The following is an 18,069-nucleotide window of genomic DNA, read 5'->3' on the forward strand; positions in this document are numbered from 1 at the left end:
TAGCCCCTTCGTGGACTGCATATTCCTCTTCTTCTCCCAGAACCTCTTCATTCTTTCTCTTCTCCTCTCCCGCTCTTCTTCCGAGATCTTCATTTTCCGTTTCTCCTGGCGGCTCCACTGGTGACATTCTAATCTTTTCCGGTATTCTTCTCTGTCACTGAACTCCGGCATATTGTCCTTGTGTATTTGTTCCTCCAATTATCCTTTCCTTCGACCTTGATCCCCAATTCCAATCAGTCCTTCCGAAGTTCAACAATCCACTTGGTTCCTGTCCTTCCCCTTGTCCTCCCTGTTGTTTCCCACGCTCTCTTCGTCATTCTGTCCATACTCATCCTAACTACATGCCCAGCAAACCTTGCCCTTGCCCTTGCCCGGATATTGTTCTCATGTTCCGGTACAATTCTTCCCTAGGTCTTCGCATCCACCTCTCTCCACCTCTTTTCGGACCTAGTATTAGTATTTTCCTCTCTTCTTTCTCCAGTTGCTCTGCCCCATTTCTTCCTAGTGTCATTGTCTCAGCAGCATATAATACTGCATTCCTCACTGTTGCCTTGTAGTGGCTTATCTTTGCGTTCGTTGCTCTTCATGGTCTTCTGTTAAGCGGCGAGGAACCCAGCGGCACTCACCATTGAGTGCGTCAACCGGTGGACGAGTGTTAAGCACTACCAACAGAGAAAATTGGTTCACATGGCTCTGAGCCCTATGGGACTTAACTTCTGAGGTCATCAGTCCCCTAGAACTTAGAACTATTTAAACCTACCTAACCTAAGGACATCTCACACATCCATGCCCGAGGCAGGATTCGAACCTGCGACCGTATCAGCAGCGCGGTTCCAGACTGCAGCGCCTAGAACCGCTCGGCCACCCCGGCCGGCCAACAGAGACATCCCGTTGACCAGCGAGGCGTTTGTGTTCTGTCAGTCAGCTTGAATTATGTGCATGAATCACAGCAGTGTGCGACAGGCACGTGGGATATCAGAAAGGTTTGTGCGATCTTGTTGCGATGATAACAGAGGAAAATTGGAAATTTGTGGTGAGGTCTTATGGGACCAAACTGCTGTGGTCTTCGGACCCTAAGTCTACACAGTAGTCAATCTAACTTAAATTAACTTACGCTATGGACAATACAAACACCCATGCCCCAGGGAGGACTCTAACCTCCGACGGGGGGAGCCACATGGACCGTGACAATGCGCCTGAGACCGCACGGCAATGACAGACGCCTCGCTCAACGACTCATCTGCTTTTGTTCACTGTCAGGTCTCCGTAGACATTCTGAAAGTGTCTATGAACATCTGCGATGCTCTGGTTTTCCACCAGAAGAAAACTGTAAGGTGGCAACGGCCTGCTTCCACAGAGGTTTCACGGTAATTTGGGTTCAAATGACTCTGAGCACTATGGGACTTAACATCTGTGGTCATCAGCCCCCTAGAAATTAGAACTACTTAAACCTAACTAACCTAAGGACATCACACACATCCATGCCCGAGGCAGGATTCGAACCTGCGACCGTAGCGGTCGCACGGTTCCAGACTGAAGCGCCTAGAACCGCTCGGCCACAACGAACCAGTTCTTTCTGTACTATGTACAGCGTGTGCAGGCACTATCAGCAGCTGATTGGCCTCCACGGGTACACTTCTGCGAATGGTTCATCCAACAATGTGTCAATCCTCATTTCAGTGCAAATGTTCTCTTTACGGATGAGGCTTCATTCCAACGTGATCAAATTGTAAATTTTCACAATCAACATGTGTGGGCTGACGAGAATCCGCACGCAATTGTGCAATCACGTCATCAGCACAGATTTTCTGTGAACGTTTGAGCAGGCGTTGTTGGTGATGTCTTGATTGGGCCCCATGTTCCTCCACCTACGCTCAATGGAGCACGTTATCATGATTTCATACGGGATACTCTACCTGTGCTGCTAGAACATGTGCTTTTACAAGTACGACACAACATGTGGTTCATGCACGATGGAGCTCCTGCACATTTCAGTCGAAGTGTTCGTACGCTTCTCAACAACAGATTCGGTGACCGATGGATTGGCAGAGGCGGATCAATTCCATGGCCTCCACGCTCTCCTGACCTCAACCCTCTTGACTTTCATTTATGGGGGCATTTGAAAGCTCTTGTCTACGCAACCCCGGTACCAAATGTAGAGACTCTTCGTGCTCGTATCGTGGACGGCTGTGATACAATACGCCATTCTCCAGGGCTGCATCAGCGCATCAGGGATTCCATGCGGCGGAGGGTGGATGCATGTATCCTCGCTAACGGAGGACATTTTGAACATTTCCTATAACAAAGTGTTTGAAGTCACGCTGGTACGTTCTGTTGCTGTGTGTTTCAATTCCATGATTTATGTGATTTGAAGAGAAGTATTAAAATGAGCTCTAACATGGAAAGTAAGCGTTTCCGGACACATGTCCACATAACATTTTCTTTCTTTGTGTGTGAGGAATGTTTCCTGAAAGTTCGGCCGTACCTTTTTGTAACACCCTGTATAAGTTATAAGAGAGCGTGTTTTGGGCCGATTTACCACAGTTACTGCCAATGCCAGTCAGGAGGATGATTTGTAAATTGTTCATTGTGTTTTATTCAGCATTGACCTGAAGGTTATAATAAAATTATTGTGATTCAGTAGAGCCTTTACTTTTAGTAGTTGATTCCGAATTCATCCTTTTGCTTTATTTATTTTTGTGTATGTCTTTGATGTCATTGAACACCCTAAGAGTTCGTGATCGTACATGTTTGGAAGTAAAGATAGGTGTGATGTATCGTCAACACTACCACTGCAGATTAATTAGGGGTGACAGGGCCACAGTCAAATCTAGCGTTATCCATTTTTGCGTATAGTTCCACTCCCAATTTCTCTGTAAGTTGTTTGTCAGGGGCGAACACACGCAAAATCGGACAAGCAACGGGTGGGGTGTTACACAATGACAGCTCTCTGCTTGGAATGCACCTTCGTTACAGACGCCATTTTGAAGGCTACGCATAACGCCGCTACCTATCGGAACTTCATGAAACTGTAGGGACTGAAGCGGGAATATTCCACCATGTCTCAAAACAAATTCCCGTCTTTTTCAAGTGAAATAGGCCGAGAAAAAAAATGTGTTGCATTACTTATTCAGCGCTCCTCGTACACAATCCGCAAGCCATCTCACGGCGTGTGACGGAGATTACTTTCGGTATCACTAACATATCTCCACTTGCCTAGTCCATTCGTCAGTGATGCGTGGGAAGAACTGCTATCGATAAACCTCGTATAAGTTCTAAATTTATTGATGAGGTCATTTCGCGAGACGTAAGTGGTGGGAAGTAACATGTTGCCAGACTACTCTCGAGTCTTATTATCTCGGAATTTAAACAGTAAACTTTCACCTGATACGCGACGCCTCTCTTTTAGCGGCTGAACCTGGAATTTAGTTGGTGTCTTTGTAAGGCTGTCGTGTTTACAAGATACCAGCACGAAATGTACCACTCTTCAGTGGATTTTATCTATCTGTTGTACCCATTCAGAGCCGGCCGCTGTGGACGAACAGTTCTAGGCGCTTCAGTCCGGAACAACGCTGCTGCTATGGTCGCAGGTTCGAATTCTGCCTCGGGCATAAATGTGTGATGTCCTTAGATTAGTTAGATTTAAGTAGTTCTAAGTCTAGGGGACTGATGACCTCAGATGTTAAGCCCCGTACTGCTTAGAGCCATTTGAACCATTTTTGTAGAATCTTAACAACGTTTCTTTTATTCAAAAGGATTTAAGAGTTTTCATATAAAAAAAATTCGGAAGCATTACTTTACCAATTCAGTTGTTGTAGTGAATAGCAACTGCAGAAAATTCAAGAAAAAATTGCTGCAGGAAATCTAAAGGAAACAGTTGTCATAAGGACTGGTTCATCATAAGGAAAGGCCAGAAGAATGTTCGATGAAATTAAATAACACTCATCAAAATTAAGATTGCACAATGAACTGCACTGTTAAACGCAGAGGAGAGAGCAGGTAGGTGGAAAGACCACTTTCAAAGTTGGTACGAGAGCGATGAATTTTCTGTTTAGGTGATATATGAAGAAATGACAGTCGATAGAAAAAACATAGGGAATACGTTATCAGTAAGATTTTAACAAAACTCTGGAAGACTTACCGTCAAATAATGCAAACAGAATAGATAATATTTCTTCAGGACTTTTAAAATAATTAGGGAAGTGACAATCAAACTACTGTTCAAACTGAAACTTCCGGGCAGATTAAAACTGTGCGCCGGAATAGGACTCGAACCTGGTGTCTTTGCCTTTTGCGAGCGAGTGCTCTACCCACTGAGGCATGCAAGCACAGCTCGTAGGTTTACTTTCGCTAATACCTCATCTCCTGTTCAAGTTGGTTTGTAGGATCTATGACTCAACAAAAACAGAATCAGACTTTCGTAAAAATGTCACATAGCCCCGAAGATAATAAGGACAAATACTACCTGTATATGCAGAAACAGCTTAATCGCTCATTAATGCAGATTGCTGACACGTATAATATACAAAAGAATGGAGAAAACGTTGGAGATCTGTTAGATGACCATCAGTTTGGTTTTAGTAAAGGTACGGCCACTAGAAAGGAACTTCTAACGTTGCGCTTGATAATAAAACCAAGACTTAAGAAAAATCAAGGATTTGTTGAAGTAGTAAAAGTGTTCGACAAATGTAAAAGGGTGCAAAATGTTTGATATTCCCAGGGAATACTCACAAGCTATAGAAAAAAACGGACATTATACTGTGTATATAACGAATGAAATGCGAAAATTATGAATGGGACACTTAGAAAGAAGCACTCGGATTAGAAAATAACAGAATAATAGGAAATAACAGAAAGTTTCGTGTTGAAGATTAAACTTTATTGTGAACGATTGTTAATGATAAGATACGCTAATGATGCTGCTGTCCTCATTGAAAGTGACGAAGAGTTGCAAGACCTCTCGAATGGAATGAATGGTCTGATGGGCACACATTACGATTTAAGAGGAAACCGAAGAGTGATGAGTATGTAAGGTGGCCGTTGGGATGTGTTATTTAATTATGATGCATACTTAAGTTACGTGGCCGTGGGTACATCTGACTACACAATGCCGTTTACAACGAATATGCTGCAAGTAGAAACAATTATGGAACTCATTTTTGCGTGTTTGCAGAATTTTGAGATCGGGATTATGAAAGAAAGGAAAAATGATTCTTATTGGCGCAAGTGGTAGGTTAACGAAGGGTATCCTTCTAATACATTTTCCTTCCACAAAACATAACAACACAGCCAAATATAATCAAATGGCAAATAACAACGATGATAACATTAATAATAATAACAATAATAGTAATGCATTAATGCACATATGCGCTCAGCCTGTATCACTAATCATATTATACGCGCAAACAAAGTTGATACTCGGCGCGGTGGCTGATGGGAGCGGCCGTAAGGGCATTTCCCATTTACAGTAGCTCCCGTCAGCCACCGCGCCGAGTGTCAAGTTTGTATGCGCGAGTAATACATAGACAACGCTGCTACTATAGTAAAAGGTGCTGTGCAACTAATGAAATCTACTATACTACTGCAATGCCTCAATATTTGCGTGAACCAATTGTATACGAGCTTAAGTTCCACACAGACTACTGATTTATGGTGATATATCGTAGAATAAAGGAAAGCAAGATCGTTACAGTGTGTTTTAATGAATTTACTTCCGATGGAGGACAGAAGCAGTCACTGAGAACCCGCGTTTTACAACAAACTTCTTGAAAAACCTAGCTGATTCGAAGCATTGTTGACACGAACTAGCGTATTTTGCTGGTATCTCTGTGGTACGTTTACATTTCGTCACTGGGCAATAAATTCCGTTTTCCCTCATTAATACACTGTCACTTCAATTTTAACAAGACACAGTGTTCTTTCGGATAATAAGTTTTCATGCCACTACGTTCCAAGAACACACATACCGCCACATTGTCAGCCAGCCACCGACTACTACTCGACGCTTTTACAATAAACAAAGTCTTTGTCTAACTAGTGTAGTGCCCTTACAGACACCATAAAAATGTCTACAGACTTTTGTTTTTCTCATCACACGTTCTGCTACTTCGTTAATGTTCAACAACAACAATGTATCATAATAATAATATTTGCAATTACCACTATCCTCAAAAAGAAAACGAATGTTTTCATACAAAAAGTTCCCTATGCCACTAATGAACGGTATTATCTATTAGGTTTGTAACATGTAAGTGAATATATTTAAATTCTTCAGGTAACTCAATTAAAAATGTGGTAGATGAAAGGAACGAAAATATGTGTTATTGTTTCAGTATTTATAGTTGTGCGTTTTAAACGTGTAATATCGTCCAGGATTTACTGTGTCGTTACATGTAGGAGAAACGAGATTAGTGAGAAACGTCACATCAAATCGGGGACCATGAACTGAAAAAATTCTACTCCATTGGAAGCAAAGTAACAGTTGACGGACGAAGCAAGGACGACAGTAGAACACTACTATACGCAATGTAGGCATTTCTGGCCATAAGAAGTCTACTAGTATCGAACATCGGCCTTAACTTGAGTAAACAATTTTCGAGACGGTACATTTGAGCCAGCGATGTATGGTAGCGGATCAGGGACTGTGGGAAAACCGAAAAAGAAAAGAATCTACCCGCTTGAGATACGATGATGAAAAAAAATCACTGGTGGACCACGATCAGGTGTTGGGTGTCCAGGTAGGGATCAGGGTCAGGATGGACCATAGTATAGCAACAGAAATGCGCTACCCTCAACTTAAAGGAACAGAACAGAAAACAAACTGTGTGAGTGTCCATGTGGAAACACGTCAGATGACACCCTGGAACTGTCATACCGCAGAGGCCACCAAGTGGGAGCTAGCCCAAATACGGTAATCATCCACATACAGAGTAGGAGTGACCAACGCCACAGCAGAGGCCACGAATCCTTTAAGAACAATGAGAAAAAGGACACTTAATACAGAGCCCTGTGGAACACCATTCTCCTGGATACACAGAGCGCTGAGGACAAGCCAGATTCTGAACGACCGGTGGAACAGGAACAGACGAATAAGAATCGGGAAGGGCCCTGAGGACCCCACTTACGAAGCATAAGGAGCATGTAATGGCGCCAAGCTGTGTCGCAGGCTTTACGAAGATCAAAGAAAACTGTGATAAGATTGCTACGCTGAGAAAACTGCGGTTGCCAATCGAAGTGAATGATTGATTGGAGACCATCTCTTACAAAAGCCACACTGGTATGGAGATAAAAGGTCCTGAGATTCAAGGACCCGGTTGAGTAGACTAGCCAACATCCATTCTAGTAACTTGGAGGGGACATTGGTCAGGCTGACTGACCAGTAGCTATCAAGGTTCGACAGATCCTTGTCAGTCTTAATGACAGGAACTATACAGTCTCTCCGTAGAGAGGGTAAAATGCTTTGGAGCCAAACACGGTTAAACACGTGAAGGAGATATTGTCACTGTGGAGGATTGAGGTGTTGATGCAATTGGCTATGGATGGAATCAAGGCCAAAAGCTGAATCTTGGGAAGAAGAGAAGGCCAGAAGAGAGTCCCGTTCAGTAAAAGGTTCATTGTAGGATTCCTCCTGAGGGTGGTTAAAACATAAGTGGGAAGCTTCAGTCCGCTGTTTCTAGAGGAGGAAAGCAGCTGGATAGGAGGCAGACACCGATGCTGTTGTAAAATGGGTCCAAAGTGATGAAGGGACAGAATAACCTAGACAGGAGACAAAGCATTCCCAACACACCCACTTGCTCTGTTTGATTAACAACGGATACTAGCAGGAAGACGTTTAAAGATGATGAGACTGGCGGAGGATGGGTGCTGCTTCAGATGTTGCAAGGTGTGACAACTATCACGGACAGCGGTGGCAATGGCCGTGCTCCACCATGGAACTGGCTGATGACAAACAAAGCCTGTCAAGTAGAAAACAGCAATGCCAGCAGCGTGGATTATCTTATCGGACAGATCATGGGTGACTTCATCAATAAAGCCTGACAAAGAAAGTGTAAACACGACGTGGATGTACGATGGTGGTTTGGAAAGTTCTCGGAATCACCACGAGAGGTCAGCGCTAGCACAACGAGTTGTTCACGTAATATTCACGTAATATGTTGCCTGTAAACGCGTGCCACATCAATGCTCTTCGAAGAGAGCTGTGGCGGTGACGTGGCTCTGTTGTTGTTCCCGTGTAGTGATTTGCGAAGATGGAAAAAATCAAAATTCGAGCAATGATTAAGCACTTCGTAAAGAAAGCTATCAAAGCATTCATGCCGATTTCTAGAATGCACTGGGGGACTCTGCTTCTTCATATTCAACTGTTGCCAAGTGGACAAATGAATTTAAGTTTGGTCGGGGGAGCTTAGATGATGATCCTCGCAGTGGTCGGCCAAGATATGTTACTACTCCAGAAATCATTGCAAAAGTCCACAAAACGGTCATGAAAGATCGCCGATTGAAAGTGGGTGAATTTTCTGACGCTTGCCAGATGTCATCTGAAAGGGTATATTACATTTTAACTGAAGAATTAGAAATGAAAAAATTATCTGCAAGATGGGTGCCGCGACTCTTGACGCTGGATCAAAAACGCATAAGAACGGACATATCGAACAATGTTTGGCCCGTTTTAGGAGAAAAGAACAAGATTTTTTGCGTTGGTTTGTGACCACAGATGAAACTTGGGTGCAATACTTTACCCCAGAGACAAAAAAACAGTCAAAGCAGTGAAAACATGCAGATTCTCCGCCACCAAAGAAAGCAAAGACAATTCCTTCGGCGGGAAAGGTCATAGTATTAGTGTTCTGGGATGCGTAGGGGATTCTGTTTGTAGATTATCTCCCCACTGCGCAAAAAATTACTGGAGAGTACTATGCTAACATCCTGGACAAATTGTAACAAAAGATACGTGAAAACAGCCCAGGTTTAGCAAGGAAGGAAGTCATCTTCCATCAAGAAAATGCACGCCTGCACACTTGTGCTGTCGCCAGGGCAAAATTACACGGACTAAGGTATGAATTGTTGCCACACCCACCTTATTCACCTGGTATGCCTCCGTTAGAGCTTTATCTCTTCCCAAAATTGAAAAATATTTCTTGATGGACGAAGATTCACTTCAAACAAAGAATTAATAGCCGAAGTTGACAACTATTTTGCATGCCTGGAGGAATCTCATTTTAGAGATGGGATTAAGGCACTGGAACAACGCTGGACCAAGTGCATTAATCTACAACGAGACTACATTGAAAAATAAAAAAGGTTTCAGTGATGTAAGTACTTTTTTTCTATTCCGTTCCGAGAACTTTTCAAACTACCCTCTTATCAAATTTTTTTTCATCATTCTACTGACTGGTTTGATGCGGCCCGCCACGAATTCCTTTCCTGTGCTAACCTCTTCATCTCAGAGTAGCACTTGCAACCTACGTCCTCAATTATTTGCTTGATGTATTCCAATCCCTTCCTTCCTCTACAGTTTTTGCCCTCTACAGCTCCCTCTAGTACCATGGAAGTCATTCCCTCATGTCTTAACAGATGTCCTATCATCCTGTCCCTTCTCCTTATCAGTGTTTTCCACATATTCCTTTCCTCTCCGATTCTGCGTAGAACCTCCTCATTCCTTACCTTATCAGTCCACCTAACTCTCAACATTCGTCTATAGCACCACATCTCAAATGCTTCGATTCTCTTCTGTTCCGGTTTTCCCACAGTCCATGTTTCACTACCATACAATGCTGTACTCCAGACGTACACCCTCAGAAATTTCTTCCTCAAATTAAGGCCGGTATTTGATATTAGTAGACTTCTCTTGGCCAGAAATGCCTTTTTTGCCATAGCGAGTCTGCTTTTGATGTCCTCCTTCCTCCGTCCGTCATTGGTTATTTTACTGCCTAGGTAGCAGAATTCTTTAACTTCATTGACTTCGTGACCATCAATCCTTATGTTAAGTTTCTCCCTGTTCTCATTTCTACTACTTCTCATTACCTTCGTCTTCCTCCGATTTGCTCTCAAACCATACTGTGTATTCATTAGACTGTTCATTCCGTTCAGCAGATCATTTAATTCTTCTTCACTTTCACTCAGGATAGCAATGTCATCAGCGAATCGTATCATTGATATCCTTTCACCTTGTATTTTAATTCCACTCCTGAACCTTTCTTTTATTTCCATCATTGCTTCCTCGATGTACAGATTGAAGAGTAGGGGCGAAAGGCTACAGCCTTGTCTTACACCCTTCTTAATACGAGCACTTCGTTCTTGATTGTCCACTCTTATTATTCCCTCTTGGTTGTTGTACATATTGTATATGGCCCGTCTCTCCCTATAGCTTACCCCTACTTTTTTTCAGAATATCGAACAGCTTGCACCATTTTATATTGTCGAACGCTTTTTCCAGGTCGACAAATCCTATGAAAGTGTCTTGATTTTTCTTTAGCCTTGCTTCCATTATTAGCCGTAACGTCAGAATTGCCTCTCTCGTCCCTTTACTTTTCCTAAAGCCATACTGATCGTCACCTAGCGCATTCTCAATTTTCTTTTCCATTCTTCTGTATATTATTCTTGTAAGCAGCTTCGATGCATGAGCTGTTAAGCTGATTGTGCGATAATTCTCGCACTTGTCAGCTCTTGCCGTCTTCGGAATTGTGTCGATGATGCTTTTCCGAAAGTCAGATGGTATATCGCCAGACTCATATATTCTACACACCAACGTGAATAGTCGTTTTGTTGCCACTTCCCCCAATGATTTTAGAAATTCTGATGGAATGTTATCTATCCCTTCTGCCTTATTTGACCGTAAGTCCTCCAAAGCTCTTTCAAATTCCGATTCTAATACTGGATCCCCCATCTCTTCTAAATCGACTCCTGTTTCTTCTTCTATCACATCAGACAAATCTTCACCCTCATAGAGGCTTTCAACGTATTCTTTCCACCTATCTGCTCTCTCCTCTGCATTTAACAGTGGAATTCCCGTTGCACTCTTAGTGTTACCACCGTTGCTTTTAATGTCACCAAAGGTTGTTTTGACTTTCCTGTATCCTGAGTCTGTCCTTCCGACAATCATATCTTTTTCGATGTCTTCACATTTTTCCTGCAGCCATTTCGTCTTAGCTTCCCTGCACTTCCTATTTATTTCATTCCTCAGCGACTTGTATTTCTGTATTCCTGATTTTCCCGGAACATGTTTGTACTTCCTCCTTTCATCAATCAACTGAAGTATTTCTTCTGTTACCCATGGTTTCTTCGCAGCTACCTTCTTTGTACCTATGTTTTCCTTCCCAACTTCTGTGATGGCCCTTTTTAGAGATCTCCATTCCTCTTCAACTGTACCGCCTACTGCGTTATTCCTTACTGCTGTATCTATAGCGTTAGAGAACTTCAAACGTATCTCGTCATTCCTTAGTACTTCCGTATCCCACTTCTTTGCGTATTGATTCTTCCTGACTAATGTCTTGAACTTCAGCCTACTCTTCATCACTACTACACTCCTGGAAATGGAAAAAAGAACACATTGACACCGGTGTGTCAGAACCACCATACTTGCTCCGGAGACTGCGAGAGGGCTGTACAAGCAATGATCACACACACGGCACAGCGGACACACCAGGAAGCGCGGTGTTGGCCGTCGAATGGCGCTAGCTGCGCAGCATTTGTGCACCGCCGCCGTCAGTGTCAGCCAGTTTGCCGTGGCATACGGAGCTCCATTGCAGTCTTTAACACTGGTAGCATGCCGCGACAGCGTGGACGTGAACCGTATGTGCAGTTGACGGACTTTGAGCGAGGGCGTATAGTGGGCATGCGGGAGGCCGGGTGGACGTACCGCCGAATTGCTCAACACGTGGGGCGTGAGGTCTCCACAGTACATCGATGTTGTCGCCAGTGGTCGGCGGAAGGTGCACGTAACCGTCGACCTGGGACCGGACCGCAGCGACGCACGGATGCACGCCAACACCGTAGGATCCTACGCAGTGCCGTAGGGGACCGCACCGCCACTTCCCAGCAAATTAGGGACACTGTTGCTCCTGGGGTATCGGCGAGGACCATTCGCAACCGTCTCCATGAAGCTGGGCTACGGTCCCGCACACCGTTAGGCTGTCTTCCGCTCACGCCCCAACATCGTGCAGCCCGCCTCCAGTGGTGTCGCGACAGGCGTGTATGGAGGGACGAATGGAGACGTGTCGTCTTCAGCGATGAGAGTCGCTTCTGCCTTGGTGCCAATGATGGTCGTATGCGTGTTTGGCGCCGTGCAGGTGAGCGCCACAATCAGGACTGCATACGACCGAGGCACACAGGGCCAAAACCCGGCATCATGGTGTGGGGAGTGATCTCCTACACTGGCCGTACACCACTGGTGATCGTCGAGGGGACACTGAATAGTGCATGGTACATCCAAACCATCATCGAACCCATCGTTCTACTATTCCTAGACCGGCAAGGGAACTTGCTGTTCCAACAGGACAATGCACGTCCGCATGTATCCCGTGCCACCCAACGTGCTCTAGAAGGTGTAAGTCAACTACCCTGGCCAGCAAGATCTCCGGATCTGTCCCCCATTGAGCATGTTTGGGACTGGATGAAGCGTCGTCTCACGCGGTCTGCACGTCCAGCACGAACGCTGGTCCAACTGAGGCGCCAGGTGGAAATGGCATGGCAAGCCGTTCCACAGGACTACATCCAGCATCTCTACGATCGTCTCCATGGGAGAATAGCAGCCTGCATTGCTGCGAAAGGTGGATATACACTGTACTAGTGCCGACATTGTGCATGCTCTGCTGCCTGTGTCTATGTGCCTGTGGTTCTGTCAGTGTGATCATGTGATGTATCTGACCCCAGGAATGTGTCAATAAAGTTTCCCCTTCCTGGGACAATGAATACACGGTGTTCTTATTTCAATTTCCAGGAGTGTATATTGTGATCTGAGTCTATATCTGCTCCTGGGTACGCCTTACAATTCAGTATCTGATTTCGGAATCTCTGTCTGACCATGATGTAATCTAATTGAAATCTTCCCGTATCTCCCGGCCTTTTCCAAGTACACCTCCTCCTCTTGTGATTCTTGAACAGGGTATTCGCTATTACTAGCTGAAACTTGTTACAGAACTCAATTACTCTTTCTCCTCTTTCATTCCTTGTCCCAAGCCCATATTCTCCTGTAACCTTTTCTTCTACTCCTTCCCCTACAACTGCATTCCAGTCGCACATATTAGATTTTCGTCTCCCTTTACATACTGCATTACCCTTTCAATATCCTCATACACTTTCTCTATCTGTTCATCTTCAGCTTGCGACGTCGGCATGTATACCTGAACTATCGTTGTCGGTGTTGGTCTGCTGTCGATTCTGATTAGAACAACCCGGTCACTGAACTGTTCACAGTAACACACCCTCTGCCCTACCTTCCTATTCATAACGAATCCTACACCTGTTATACCATTTTCTGCTGCTGTTGATATTACCCGATACTCATCTGACCAGAAATCCTTGTCTTCCTTCCACTTCACTTCACTGACCCCTACTATACCTAGATTGAGCCTTTGCATTTCCCTTTTCAGATTTTCTAGTTTCCCTACCACGTTCAAGCTTCTGACGTTCCACGCCCCGACTCGTAGAACGTTATCCTGTCGTTGATTATTCAATCTTTTTCTCATGGTAACCTCCCCCTTGACAGTTCCCTCCCAGAGATCTGAATGGGGGACTATTCCGGAATCTTTTGCCAATGGAGAGATCATCATGACACTTCTTCAATTACAGGCCACATGTCCTGTGGATACACGTTACGTTATATAAAGGCCAATCAGCACGACGGAAAGCCCGGTGGGGTAATCTAGTCATCAGAAGGTGGGAAGGAAACGAGAGAATCAACGGGAAGCGGTCACTATCACAGAGGGCATCGTGTGACGACCAGTGTAAGGAAGGAAGAACAGGAGGGGAAGAGAGCGAAAGACAGTGGCAGATAAAGGGCCATATGCAGCACTAAAACGAGAAGGAAACCCATCATTAAAGAGGCACAGATGGTGGTTTACAAGAAATTGGTTAATCAGGAGCTCCCAACCAGCTGAAAAAGCACTGCCCCACAAAGAGTGATGGGCATTAAAATCCTCAAGGAGGAAGAAGAGAGGTGGGAGTTGCCGGAAGAGGGCAGTTAGGGTAACATATGTAGGTGGCCTGTCAGGAGGGAAATAGAGATTGTGACCATAGAGTCCAGATGGACCTGTGTGGCAACTGCTTCCAATATGGTACAAAAAGGGATCCTTGTACTAACATTATCTGTTTGGACTAACATGAAAACAACATTGGAAGCCCTTAAAGGGCCAAACCGGTTCCAACAGAAAGCACAGAACCCACGAAGGGTCAGTGAGTGAGCATCAGTAAAATGAGATACCTGGAGAATGACACAAGCTTCCAAGTAAAAGGCAGTATGGGACTGCAACTCTGGTAGGTGATGGTACAGTCCATTACTATTCCGTTGAATAAGCACAGACTAAGTATCCAGATGGGAGGCAAATGGGCAGGAGCCAGTCATGTTGCAGGGTCACCATCCACCACCAATGAAGACAGGGTGACATCCATAATTAAGAAGTCAGACTCAGGTGCCACAGTGACACCTCCTGGGGCACTGGGGAGGCCTTGTTCTGAGACTTATGTTTCTTCTCCTTCCCTTTCATAGGCTGAGGAGGGCAGGGCATGGAGGGAGAGCAGGCTTCTGCAAGGTCCAGAACCAAAAGGGAGCAGGCAATCGTGGCGCCCACAGACTGTGTCCCATGGCTGAGTTGTTGTAGCAGGCCTCCAGCCCGAGAGACGCCGGGGAGAGTAGTCCTGGGAGGAGACCCGATCACCAGTGGGCATTGAAGAAGGAGGCATGTCATTGACCAAGGAGGGGGTGCGACACCTGGGGAAGGCGTGGGAACTGCAGGGGGAGGAGAGGGGGACCGGCCTGGGATAAAGAAGAAGGAGGCGGGGGAAAGGATGTAACAGAGGATAAAGTGGAAGTCGTGAAGTCGGTCATATCTCTGATGGGCCGCTATGTAAGATAAACGATCAAGGGACTTATACTCCTGTATTTTCTTTTCTTTCTTACATACGGGGCAATTTGGTGACCATGTTGATTGACAGTCATGACAGTTAACACACACACGTGGCGGAACACAGGGGCTCTTCTCATGGAGTGGGTGTCCACATTCACCACATAAATGTCTGCCATACAGTTGGGAACACATTTCCTCGAAACGCAAACACCAAAAGCACCTTACGGGTGGCGGGACATACGGCTTCACATCACACGTAGTCTTGTCATTCTCTGGAAAGGTATCTCCCTCAAATGCCACAATAAAGGTGCTGGTATCTGTGCAATCGTTCTTACGACCTTTCCGCACATACCAAACAAAATGAATGCCCCATTATTCCAGATCGGACCAGAGTTCCACATCAGTTTGAAGGATGAAGTCCTTATGAAAAATGACTCCCTGAACCATATTCAGAGACTGGTGAGGTGTAATGGACACTGTGACGTTTTCAAGATGATGACAATCACAAAGGGCTGTAGACTGGATGGCAGGAGAAGTTTTGATCAACAGGGAACCGAACCACATCTTATTAAGAGACTCCACTAAACTTGTCTTGGATATTTTCCACAAAAATAATGGATTTGTGACCATGAATATGTCCCCTTCTGTACTAGTACAGGCCAGGCAGTGGGAAAGTCTTTCACCCCAAGCCTGCGGGCCTGACCCTCCTCCCAGGGTATAGAGAGGGAAGGCAACAGGGTCATAAGAAGTACCATTCAATCGATCCATTACCAACCGAAGAGACAGCCATGGGAGAGCGGCCAGATTTTGGAACTTGATACATTTCATATGTTAAGCATCTGCCCTGATTCCACTCCGATCAGGGGCTCTCCCCTTAGGCGCCACTCAGCCACAGCAAGGGCTGTCTAGCACGGCAGCCATTGCTGGGAGTTCCTATACTCCAAAATGACAAGCAACCACTCCTAGGCGTACATGAGGAGACAACAGATCAGGTGTCAGACGTGTGATCCCGGTGTTGTCAGGGGGCTCAGCCAGATGGGTACATAACAGCCCCACCACACAGACAGGCTACTTGTGCTGGTTACCTAGCAGGGCAGAGGGGGGTGGGGTTACAGCAGTGAAGGTAGAGGGGAAGGAAAGGGGGAGAGAAATCCAAGCCACAGATGCTAGGTATGGAATTGTTCACTTAATGGCTCACACTATGGAGAGAAAATTTAGAAATGGAAGTGAAGCCCCAAAGATGGACGAACCACACCAAATAGGACGGATGGAAAAGAAAAACAGGGGGAACAAAACCGCAAGAAGTACAGGAAACCAGGTGTACAGCCAGGTAGGAGGGAAACAGGAGATGGAATGAGGACGGAAAGGGAGGGGTACAGGGAAGGAAATGCAGCCCGGTAAGGACAGACAGCAATAGGTCGGGGTCCTATGAGTGCCGCACATGAACCTACGAAAGAACCGTGAGCCCCATGGAGGAAAATGTTATAAAGACAGTGGCTTTTGGCAGTTGTGTGTTAACAGCACGCAAGCAGAAGTACTCTGTAACTGGAACGGAGGCGCTTTCGGTTTCATGAAGTTGAAGTATTACTGTGCCAAACAAAAGTCAGCTGTAGCGACAGATGATAAATCTCCATCCTTTATGTTGTAAAGTAATCTTCACCATGGCAGATTAATGAGACAGACGCTTGCCCGTCAAGAACTTCATTTTGATGTGCAGTATGTATCGGTTGCACAAAAGGTAGTGTCAGATGCACTTTCACGATTGTCACTAGGTCTAGAAAATCAAACCACACTTCCAGCAGTACAGGATTATAAAATCTGTCTGATCAACGGGGTCATGCACAAAGGAACAGTATCAGTATGTTTAGGATTAAATATACCATTTAAAGATAGTGTAATTTGTTTATTTTAACGTTGTTATTGAATGTGGCAAAGAAGTGTTGTGCTTGTGTATGCTTTAAATATGTCTGCAGCAACTCATTTAGACTGTTGCAATGAAGCACAGTGAAGTAGTGGTAAGAAACATGTGGGCCCAGCACTTTCAACATTTGTTAAGTCATGTGGCAGGTGCGAGCGGCCATAATCTATCCGACAGCAGAAGCTGAGTTCTTGCCGAGCATACTGCTTCTGCTATATGGGGCGAGCCGAAGTCGAGAGGCTGCAGCACTCAGCCGTGGCAGCGGGAACAGCCGAGCATAGCGCGGTTATCGACAACGACAGCTTTCAGAGCTTCGGGCAGCCCCCGAGCAGAGTAGTGGGACGGGGAGACCGGAGCCAGCTGTCGGACACCTTGCAGTGGGGCGTGACCGACGATTTTGCTCATTCGGGCCGAGCAGTGTGCTGTCTCGTAGTTGTTATTACACAACGTGGCGCCGGAACAAGCGGCATGCGATGAAGATGAACTGGCAGATCACTAAACAGTGCGTGGTCCCTATACCTCCCCGTAGAGTCTCCTTCTGCGTAAAGTTATCAGTGAAAAGGCGTGCTACTGAATGCAAAATCTTTTCGAACTGATATTACTTTCCATCAATACACAGTTTTTCAAAAAATTCATGTTGTCGAGTGTTGTTTTTAATATTTACTTTATTTTTAACTGTTACACTACGAAGGCTGGTAAGAAGACACCAGACTAATTCCTCTGCGTACAGTGCTTAAAAATACTTCACTGTTAATGTAAATCTTTTGCAGGCTTTGCTAATTTCATTGATGCCTGTTTCTCTACTTTTGACATATGTATTTAATGTGCTATTTTCTTGCACTTTTTAAAATAGCAACCCAAGAGATTTTGAACTGGACTGAAACTACGTAGGATTATAAAAATCATGGTTTTTCTTAAAGATTTTGTGTCATCCATAAACAAACTTTGTAATTATTATGAATTGGTAGGGACAGATGAATAGGATGTGTGTGCTCTTTCAAGATACTGACATTCAGACAGTTAATATGAAAACGAGGGTGACATTGCAATCCGTGATTAGATTTCTATTTCTTGGATACATCCATTACATTT

Source organism: Schistocerca americana, chromosome 3, assembly GCF_021461395.2.
Source record: "Schistocerca americana isolate TAMUIC-IGC-003095 chromosome 3, iqSchAmer2.1, whole genome shotgun sequence".
Classification (NCBI taxonomy): Eukaryota; Metazoa; Arthropoda; class Insecta; order Orthoptera; family Acrididae; genus Schistocerca; species Schistocerca americana.